We start from the raw sequence: 11527 nt of genomic DNA, 5'->3' as shown, positions 1-11527 counted from the left end.
AATTCTTTCTTTTGTTCATAATTATTATATCTAGAATGAATATCAAATTTAATTTTATAATTGTAAGAAAATATCTCCACTTAATAAATACAGCTTTGTGTTCTAAGTATGTACTTCAATAAGTTATATTACTTATACTAACATAATCATTATTCCTAATATAAATCTAATGTCTATGGAAAACAAAATATAACACATGGAATTATATATCATTTCTTTTCTCCATTATTTAGCTACTATGAGAAATGAGTCTGAAAATATGCATTTCAATAATGAACTTAATTTCTAATTATAATTTAGCGAATTATATTGTGAAAAAAGTTCACGAAAGTATTTTCCATAAGGCCATATGCATTGCATAAATTAACAACAAAATCAATATAGATATATATATTTTTTAGCAATATCAACAAAAAAGTGTCTCAATTCACCAAACTAATATAAAGGGTACAGGTGTATCTAAGTTGAAACTGTGTATCTCTTTCGTAAAAAAATATTTGCAAGTAATAATAAGTATCAATGGAATATTATAAATATTACCTTAAACATTTTTTGTTCCTTAACAGCCATCTATCAAGCATAACAGTAAAACATGGAAAAATGCAAGAAAGAATCTTAAAAATAACACCCACAATCTAGATTAAAATTTTAGTAAATTGGGTGTTTTCTTCCAGTCCAAAAATCAGATTGCATATGATTTAAAATGTGTTTCTTGCTTATATCAGGAACATCGTCTTATGACATCATACATTCTTCATAAACTTCATATATTCTTCATATATTCTTCACTGTATCCCTCAATTTCTCATTCATTCATTGAAGTGCAATCTAATCAGCATCTAATATATTCCAGGCACTACTCTAGGTACTGAGTTTTCAACAGGAAAAAAAAGGAATGGGGTGTGGGGCGTGGAGGGAGAGAGAGAGAGAAGAAAAAGAAAAAGAGATAAAGAAAAAAAAGAAAAGAAGGAAGAAAGGGGAAAAAAAAAAGGAAGAAGGAGGAAGAGGGAAGAAAAGACCAGCATTAACTTTACCCTTGTGAAGCTTATATTCTAGTGAAATAAACACTAAATAATTAGTTACTTAAATATTTAATTCATTATACACCACTTAATTATAATATAGTAAGTTCTAGGAGGAAGGTATAAGGGGCTATGAGAATATGTAAAAAGGGAACACATGCCCGTCTGTAGCATCAGGGACAATGTTCCTGAGGAAGTGGTGCATACAGATAGATTTGGTTAGGGCTGGCTGAAGAGAATCTCAGGCAAAGAGTGGAGTATTCTGAGCCCTTGAAATGAACATAAGCCTTGTGAATTCCAGGAACTGAAACAAAAGCAGCATGGCTGAAGCACAGGCAGAGAAAAAAAGAAATCTGGGGTGAAATTCAGGAGGTAGACGAGGCTCAGTGGAAACAGGGTCTTGCAGTATAGTAGGCAGTGAGAAGTCTTTGAAGGATTTTAAATAGGGTGCTATGTAAACAAATTTAACTTTAATAAAAGTTGCTCCAGCTGCGATGCCCACAATACATTGAAAAGAAGCAATAGTGAATATGAGGAGACCAGTTAAATGACTCTTATAGGTGTCTGGGTGACTTGAATGGTGCCAATAGAAATGGAGGGAAGTAATTTTGTTTAAATGGCTGTATAATAACCCATGATACTATTGTAGATACAATGAAATTGTCAAATAAAAAAATAAAAAGTTTACAAGAGAAATTATATTGAGTTCATTATGTACAAATAATATTTTGGAGGTGATGTCATAAATAAATCATCAAATAAATAGACAGTTTGTTGTTTTAACTCTGAAACCTAATAAAATTTTATTTTATAGTGGACAATATGCAAACAGAGGCTCTATAAATGACAAGTATGCAATTCTCCCAGCCATGAGCGCTGAGATCAGGCTAACTAAAAAGAAGAGGAAACAATTTTGAGGAGTCAAAGATGGCCTCAGCATTGAACATCTTATATTATGGTTCTCTGATTTCGGATTTGTAAAGGTTTGAAACAAATATGTGTGGCTAGCTCCCATCAAGTATGGGGGCTAATCTTTGAACTCCACTCTATATTTTGGATATTTCCTAGTTTCCAACAAAAAAGACGAAAATGGTAGATTCTTTCTCAGCCTCTTTTGTAGCCAGAGTATGGGCACATGACACAGATTCATCCAATTGGATGCATCCACCATAAATTTGAATCGGGATCTATTGACGCAAATAAGTAGGGACCAAGAAGTATCCATTCTAGTGGTGGTAGCAGCAACAATATTGAGTTTCCTGGAATAAAAGAGAAATTGTAGTGGTGGTAGCAGCAACAATATTGAGTTTCCTGGAATAAAAGAGAAATTGTGCTAGAGACAGCATCCTGTGTTTAATATGAGCAACAGCAGGGCTCACTGGGAAATTCAGTGTGTCATGGCTACAGAAGTGGCAGCACTGACTTCAGTGGTTTGTGGAGGAATTGGGGGCGTGTCCCTCTATATTGTTTAGCTTCTTTGGTCCCTGTTTTCTAAATTTCATTTCATGTCCTCAATGCAGGTCTATAAAAAATCAATTTTATTTATTTATTTATTTAATTAGTTAGTTATTAGTTAGTTAGTTAGATTAAATCAGCCAGAGCTGAAGTCTCCTGCTTTAGATAATGGTTTATTGAATTAGCACTCTTTAATAGAGGTAGTTATAAACCAACTGTATTCTGTCTCCCACTGTTCCCTAAAGCCTATGTGATATGCTATATCTTTTCCTGCTATTTGATGAAATTTTGGGCACATTTCACAGCATTTTTAGTTCCCTGTAGTCAATCACAAGAACAGTTCTATTTCTGCAATTAAAAGGGCCAGTTCAATTAAAAAAAAAAAGTGTGAACTCTCTAATTTAGAGTTTCTTCATACTTTCCAGTTGTGTACCAGTCCAGGCTTGATATTCTGAAAGTCTAAGGGAAACAGATGGAGAATGGTGGAGGTGGAGAAGGGTTTACTTAGACCCCTTTTCTCTCTTTGCTTACTTCATTCTTTGACTCCTCCCTTCTTCTTCTCTAGCCAAATGGGCTAGCCACTTCAGAAGTGTAGAGAAGAAAATTGAAGGAGGAGAGGTAGGGAAAAATTAAGCCTCATCTTTTGTAAATAGAAACGTCTGCAGATCTTAGAGCCAAACTCTTGAAGTTCTCACTTGGCTGGAGGAAAGAAAGAAGCATCACCTTCTTATCGTTCTGTTGGATCGACAAAGCCCTCTTAACAAAAGTCTCCTTGTCTTCCATTCCCAGGTACCAGTCTGAATTGCTAATGAAACTAAAGTTGGGGGTCTCCAATGCTGGCATAGATGATCTAGCAGCTCACTCTGCCACAGGTACTTGGTAGCTTCTAAACTGATCTCAGCCTTCTGGTCTCTGCCAAAATTAATATATCAAGAGGCAAAGTAGCATTCTGTTACTCTTGCAGCTATGAGCCCTGACACTTAGAGCTTGTTAGCCTTCCAATAAACCCTTGTTCTAAACCTAACCCCTTATTTATTGATAGACAGGATAAAAGCACACATTTTTGTCCTACTTGTTTCATACCTCAGAATAGCATTGGTGGTTAAACCTCAACATAGTTCCATTTTGGGAGGTCAATATACACCTTTTGCTCTAAGTTTTAATTTCTTCAGCTTTATAAGCAGGCTTGTTTACTATTTTAATCCTTAATTTATCCTTATAAACTTTTAAAAAGAGATTTAATAACGATGCACATGTACTTATTTCATCAGTCTAAAATATATATATTAATTACTTATTTTTTCTGTCTTCTCAAAGGAAATGTGAAATGTTTTCCTTCTTTTAACAACATTGGTTATCTCATCCACAACACAAGCATTGGCAGCTTCTAGTATTGGGCAGGACATCTTTAATAACACATTGTATAAAACTAAGTCTTTAGAATAGAATAAAGATACCTCAAAATGAGACACCACTGAAAGGAACCTACATCCCAGTCTAGACAACAAAGTCTGAAGGAACAAAACTTGCATATACATATATATACAAAAACAAACCAGCTTCAGCTCAACGAAAACCTCACCTGAGGCAAAGAGAATGTTTTATACACAATTCCTGTGCATGCCTAATGGCTTTGTACCTACCAGTGATGACCAAATGGTCCTCATTCTAATTATTAATTTAAAAACTAATCAACAGGGACAGACAAGACAATTTCTGTCAGCTAGAATATATCAGGCAATCTAGCCAAGTACCCAGCACACAGGATTCTGCTTTCAGCTGCCATTTCCTCATGGTCTGCAGTTAGCTCTCTAAAAATTAGGGGAGAAATTAGCGATATTCTCAAATGTAGAGCCTGACCAGTCACCACATGTGTGCTCCACTTCTGAGAATCACCTATTATTATTTCTGAAGTTGATATCTATTTAAAAAGTAACTGAATTAAACCGATTCCAATTAAAGTTGAATAAGAATCAATTTTACTGCTGGTTACAAGGAGAACCAGGTAATCACCAAGATATGTGCTCTGGTATTTACTAATACTGCAATTTAAGGCAAGTTGCTTAACCTCTCTCTGCACCTCTATCTTTTTATATAGGCTCTGCTGTGGGAAGCACCTCTGAGCCAGCAGATCATGAAAAGCAGAAAGGGCTTTCTGAGTAGTGAGGGAGAAGAGCCCTGGAGGTTCACCAAGAGGAGAAAATCAGTAGCAGTGAGCATTCTCACAAGAGACAAATTAGCAGAGCCAGAAGGAGCAGAAAGGAGGCAAGAGTGGAAGAACTGAGAGATTTCCATGCTAGGCACTGCTCTGATTAAGTTATTCCTCTTTGGGACATTAGATCAGAGGGGCTAAAACACTTTCTAGCCATACATGTAAGCATCTCAGGGAGTTATTGGAAATACTTGAGTGGTCAATTCTAGAAAAAGATTTAGATTTCCTACCTAACAAGTAATGATATATGTGAGATATTACTCTAAAAGCAATTGTTTTCATTTATATTCAAAATCCAATAAAAGCTGAGAATCTTGGTAGACCAGCTTTGAAATAGTGGGTGACTGCTGCCTCTGTAATGTCAGAAGTAACAACTTAATTACATTTCCAGCACAACTGTGTCTATTTTTATTATATATTTCAATTAGACAAAATGTACGTTTCCACTGTATTTAGCCATGTGCACTGTTTACAAATAAGTATCTCTACCATTTCTCCATTCTCAACTGAACATTCTCAATATCTTAGACATTTTATAAGACCTGTGCATCTGCAATTTGCCTGATACTATGGGATTGGGCCTACATCTCTTTAATTAACAACTGTCTTCCCTTTTCTACCATTTCAGTTTGCTTTTCGTTTTATGGAATTTTTAAGAAGTTGTGTGTGTGTGTGTGTGTGTGTGTTTGTTTGTTTTTAAGAAGCCTAATAGTAACTCTTTGCCTCTTAAACAAAAGAGATATAGTAGTCTCTATCAAAATATTGAGGATTTCAGCAAGAACATTATAAACATCACAGAAATGTGACCAACTTAAGGGTGACTTCACCATGTCAATTTCCTGCCTTATGCCATGCCCTTCTTTTACCTGCTATGTAGTTGTCTATGAATTCCATTCAAATTTCCAAAACATACAAGAAAAGGAAGTGAGGGACTGGTGTTCTGCTATTGAGAATAATAAAAGAATCTAAGATTTTTGTCCATAAGGATTCAAATAATTGATTTTGGTCAGATTTATGTTTCTGCAGAACTAGAGGCTGTCAATCAAAATGACTGATGGCTACTTATTTATAAATTAGTCAAATGGGTTGGTATCGTTCCATATTAGTTTATATATAATTCTTAGCAAGAAAACAATAATAAAATGAGCTACTGCAGGGAATCAGGCAACAGGAAAAAATCTGAAATTTAAAACTTTCATTTTCAACATTGAGTGACATCATCAGATACAGAAGGTAAAGCTTTTCTTAAGTTACCAAAGAATAGAGGTTTTTCTTTTTCATTTGTCTCATCTAAGGGGGGAAAAAAGCACACATTTTTTTTTTTTTTTCCTTTTTAAAGATACTCCACAGTATTACTTTGGACTAGAAATCAGGGCCATGATTCTAATTACAAAGGCAAAGTGGACATGCTGTCTTAAGTTTTCAGAATGAGAACTTTGATATTCTTGACAATGTATGCATTGTCAAGCCATGTATGCATTCATATGCATGTGGAATGTTCCGGATATGTGAAGGAAGTCTTGTAGTCCACCCATTACATTATGTTGGGATAAAATCCCATTATAAAGCTTAACATATAAACTATAATTAAATTTCCATTTACTTTTCAATAACTTTTCTATGCCATATAATTTGTCATCCTTTCCTTACCATAATTTGACTAAAATGCTACCAAATTAATACACAACTCTTTAGATTCTTTTGTTGAGTATTCCACTCAACTAGTATAAGCTACTCTTTTTCTTTTGCTTGGTTGATGTCTTTCTCCAAAACTCTATGTCTTTTTATTAGGTAATTGATGAAAAAAATATTAATTAAAATTATTACTAAAAAGGTTTTTAAAAATACCATTATATTACATAGTTCAGAATATAACTCAACTAAGTTCTAGAAAAGGAGATATGTTTAATAAATGTGCATGCTAATTTTTTTATTGAAATATGGTTGACATACAATATTAAACCTGCTTGCTAAATTTTAAAGCCTGATATTAAGCTATCAACAAACTTTAATTTTAATCAACTGCCTCAAACTCAAATTAATTCACCTTAAATTATATTTATATGTTAAATTTAAGAAGCTGGAATTTCACAGCAAAATAATAAAATGCTAATAAAGCTAATGAAAGAAATTCTGCCTTCAAGCAAAATTCAATGAAAGTTATATATACCTCAGAAGATTTTTCCTTTGACTGAGAACTCATTCACCTAAAGCATTTCAATCTGTTAAACCTCAGCAACATTTAGACCTGACTGATGTTTACAGATGTAAGTAAAATAAAATGAGACTTAAACACAGGCATTCATTGTCTCATTAGTTATAAGATTAATTGATCTGATTTTGGTTCATTCAGAGGAATATCAAAGGAAAGTTAATTAATTAAGCAATTAATTTAAGGGATTAAGATATTAAAAATCCTCTTCAAATTGGGTGTAGTAGAGTGATAGGAAACAATTTAAAAGCTACTTTGCTTTATTTACATATTTCAAAATAAGCATGCTGAGCATATTAAAACTCAATTTGAGTTCACCAATATGATCATAATTAATATATGACAACTTTAATTTAACAACTATAGAAGAATACTGTCTTTGTTCTTAAAACACCACAGATATTTATATACTTAAAATCACAGTGCATCTACAATTTTCAAAATTTTTCTGTTGCTTTCATTTGCCTATAAATACTAATAAAAATTCACATTTATTCATAACCAACTATTTTGCTAAAGATTTCCAAATATTATTAACATGAAAATAAACTGTTATTTAAATACATAAACAAAAAGTTTATTACTGAGATTTGAACCTTTGAATCTAATTAGGAATAAAGTAAACAATATTATTTTAAGAACTGACATGTTTAATATTTACTAATAAAACACAGTGAGTCTTCCTACTTGACAGTTATGATGAAATGACAATAATTATAATAGACAAGCTTTTCTATAGTTTATTAAATCAAAATATTTTTATAGTTTTTCTCAACTTATATAGATTCTATTTTGATTAAAGAATTTTAGAATGATTATATTTTATAAATTAATAATTATAAATCAAATATATTAAATTAAAAAGTTATCTAGAAATTTAAAAAAATAAAATAAATTATGCATATTGTTACAGAGCCGCCCGCCTTCATTTATGTTCCAGTCAGGCCAAGGTAATGCAGTATATTATTAAAGAAATGTCAAATGGTAGATAAATATAATAATACTTCTATTATCTGGAGTTAATCTACTCTATATTATAACCACTGGAACAAATCTTAGCATTCATACATAAACACCAAGAGCTTCTGATCAAACAAAATTTTATCCCCTGTATTCATGGGGCTCAGTGGCTTTCCTTTGGCTTCTAATCTAACTCCATGCCTTTAGATAAAATAATAAGTTGCTTCTTGGTTTAATTGCAAATCCTCAGTTAACCAGAAGTAAATTGGAAAAGGAAAAATGACAGCAACAAAAATAAGAAATAGTATTTGAAAAGATTGACAGTGAGGAAAGAAATCATAAACCATAACAAATAATACTGAATTATTTGCTATCATTTGTGAGAACCTACTATGTGCCAGACATTGTATAAGCATTTGACATTTCATCTATTTTTTTTTGCTCTGAGGTAAACAGAATCATTGCCATTTCACATATAAGAGACTATTTACTAATAGGTTCAGAGATGTTGAGTGACTTGACAAAAATGGCATAACGATGATTCAAGAACAAATCATTGAACTTCAATGCTCTTTCTACAAGAATTCAAAAACTGAACACTATAAATACTTTGTTTAGGGGGAAATAGCCCTATATACTTCATACTTCATTAGAACTTTGATGCATTATTATAAATTTGTACGACAGAGTTGGATACAGAGTTATCACATTAAGATGGCAAATGGATAAAACATTCTATAGTTTCCTATAGACTTGTTTCAAAATAAAATTTTGTGCTGTTGATGAAAGGTGAACAAAAGATTATGATATTTTGTCATGACCCTACAAATTTTTTACTTTATTGTTCATTAAGATTCTTTATGTATATCTAAATTGAAATATCAAAAGATGTGATGTCTGACATATTACATACCAGCTTAACATCTGTAGACTAATTTAAATCTACGTATGAAAATCTAGCCATATACTTCATAAGCCATTGGCTCATGACCCCTTTCATAGTTAAAGCAATTTTAAAAAAAATCATAACAGACAATTTCTTAGTTTTATAAAAACAGTAATTTTCATAATCTTGAAAGTCATTGTCTCTAAAGAGATTATGGAAAAATTACTAGAGATTTAAATATGAACTGTATAATAAAAAAAACTCCAAGTGCACAAAAATATTTTTTCTTTAGTAATACTAAGGCCCAAAGCATGTGTTATAAATCCTTTCAATTTCATACACTAGAAAAAATAAATGAAAATAATAAATGATATCAAATAACATCACATTGCTTTCATTGAAATAATTAAGGAAATCTTGGGTCTAACTGGAAGAAAAAGTAAGTAGTTATCTTATGTTCTTGGCAAAGGCAAAGATCAATTTACATGAAAAGTATTACTACTTTTACAGAATTCTCTTCCAGTGTTCATTATGACAAATGATACAGGGCAAAATAGGTGATTTCTTATTGTACAAATGGGGGTAGTTTCTTCAGTGATAATATTTATTTCAGATAGATGCTTTAATTACTTCAGAATCTATTTTACTTCAGAAATTTTATACCTATTTATGATATATGTATATTTTTAAAACTTGCTATACTAATTTTCTATTTGTAAATTGTTTGTGAATAAAGGTTAATAGAAATGCTTAGCAGATTAACTACAAATACATGAAAAAAACCGGTTTCATCAAATCCAGTTATGCTGTCACAAAATGATTCCCCTTTGGAATGTAACCCAGAGATATATTGCTTAAGAAGCACACATTGAAAAAACAGGATGTTGTAGGCTCTGTAATCCAAAAACATAGTCCATGTATATCTTTATTTGGATTTAAAGAAACTTAATGACATTAAATAGTATTAAAGTCCTTTAAAAAACCACTATGACATTTTAAAGTAACTGGCACAATGGTGTCATTTTCTGGTTTAACATAGAAAATGTACATTTGGCAATCCATTGAATCCCCAGGCCTTCTTTAAAGTTATTATTTCCTTTCATAAATAAAGAACATTTAAATGCATCTATACTTGGTTGAGAAGCACCAGACTAACATCGACTATTTTTCACTGTTCATAGATATTTAAACCTGGGATTGTGCCAGTGAGGTTTTGACTATATTGTCTTTTTTTTTTTTTTTTAACTTTGTGATCTTAGAGACATTATATATATATAATGCATTGTTTAGTTAATTTACTTACTCTACAAAAGTATTTCATGTCTACCACTTGTAGACAATCTTGGAAGAGCTCACCATTCAGTGCAGCAGAAAAAAACAGAAAAATAAACATTGTCATGTGGCAGGCGCTATGGGAACTATTGGGGAAAGCTATATTACAGAAATGTGATTACAAAATCTATTCAGTTTTATACAGCAACCCAGGCAGAAAGAGCAACAAATTCTGTCTGAAGAGTCGATATATAGAAGGATGCTTGAACTGAGTTTAGAAAAGTGAACAGAGGCTAACCTGCTCTAGGCAGAAGGAACAACAAGCCCTTAGAGGTATAAGAGAACATGATACATTCGGGAAACTTCAAGGAGTTCAAAGTTGTTAAAGCAATACATAGAAGTATTATAAGCAATGAAGATCCACCAGGGGCTTTGGTAGATGATGAAAACAAGTCTGTATATTACCATGTTGACTTTCTTTATAAGCAATTTTAATTGAGAATCTGCTGTGCTTAGCCTTTTCCTAGGCCACAGAAAAACAACTGTGACCAAGATGTAGTGCCTGATCTCATGAAGAAGATGAATCTCAGACAAATAACTGTAAGCAAGTAAGTAATAATTACAAGTTTACAATGTTACATGGGAGAGCCAAATCAATGAGTCATAAAGTTTTAATAGCTAATTTCAAACATCAATATTTTCTTTTATGGCTTCATTTTATGGTTTACCATCACTTGAAATTTTAATTGTTTTTCTTCTATTTACATCTTTACTAAATAATTCTTTACTGTAGTTTAATAATATTTGAGGGGAAATATATTTATTTTGTTTTCATAACATTTTCTTGTTTTTTTGTTAATTGTTTGTAATTCCAACTAAATTAATTGTATATTTGTGAAGAGCGGATATCTCCATACCATTCAGATACCTAAATCATGTTCATAATGCATATCTACATTAATTCAAGTCCTATCATTAAGAGTTTGAAGTTTTCTTTATAAAATCACGTGTTTTTAATTATATATTCTAATAGGCTATTGCTGATAAATAGCATCTTTACTTTAAAATCAATTAAAGCACAGCTCCATTCTATGGGTTCTATAAAAACACAAAGGCAGGTGGAGCACTTTAAATTAAGTTATCAAAATAAATTTACTTGTCAAATATTTTAAATCTATATTTCTCATCAAAATGTTCTCAGAGTAGTTTTATGCAAATGTAAGATAATAAACTGTTCTGTTTTTATTCTATCTTAATCAAAAGAGGAGATTTTTAAAAATAATTTAATTTGGATATTTTCTTAATTTGGCAATATCTTCTTACTAACTATCTTAGGACTGAGAGATATTCTTTAATCAGTTATATTAACAAATTTCACAAATTGTAGTCTAATGAACTAGTCTTCTCTTTTTATTACATAATTGTCTTATTCTATTCTTCATTCCTTTAATTTATTAAACTTTGCTTTATACTTAATCATAAGTGTATTAGGAAAATCTTGACTTGTG

At 31.5% G+C, this 11527-nt stretch overlaps 1 protein-coding gene across 1 annotated transcript in view; it reads right to left on the bottom strand.

The window, feature by feature from the left end:
• MDGA2 (MAM domain containing glycosylphosphatidylinositol anchor 2) overlaps nucleotides 1-11527 on the bottom strand; it is an 815380-nt gene that overhangs the window by 313913 nt on the left and 489940 nt on the right. The gene's annotated exons all lie outside the window — the stretch shown is intronic.

The sequence above is a fragment of the Pteropus vampyrus genome, unplaced genomic scaffold, assembly GCF_000151845.1.
Source record: "Pteropus vampyrus isolate Shadow unplaced genomic scaffold, Pvam_2.0 Scaffold10, whole genome shotgun sequence".
In the NCBI taxonomy this organism is placed as follows: domain Eukaryota; kingdom Metazoa; phylum Chordata; class Mammalia; order Chiroptera; family Pteropodidae; genus Pteropus; species Pteropus vampyrus.
Note: the sequence above shows the minus strand (reverse complement) of the source record. Positions and strands in the feature narration are given on the sequence as shown.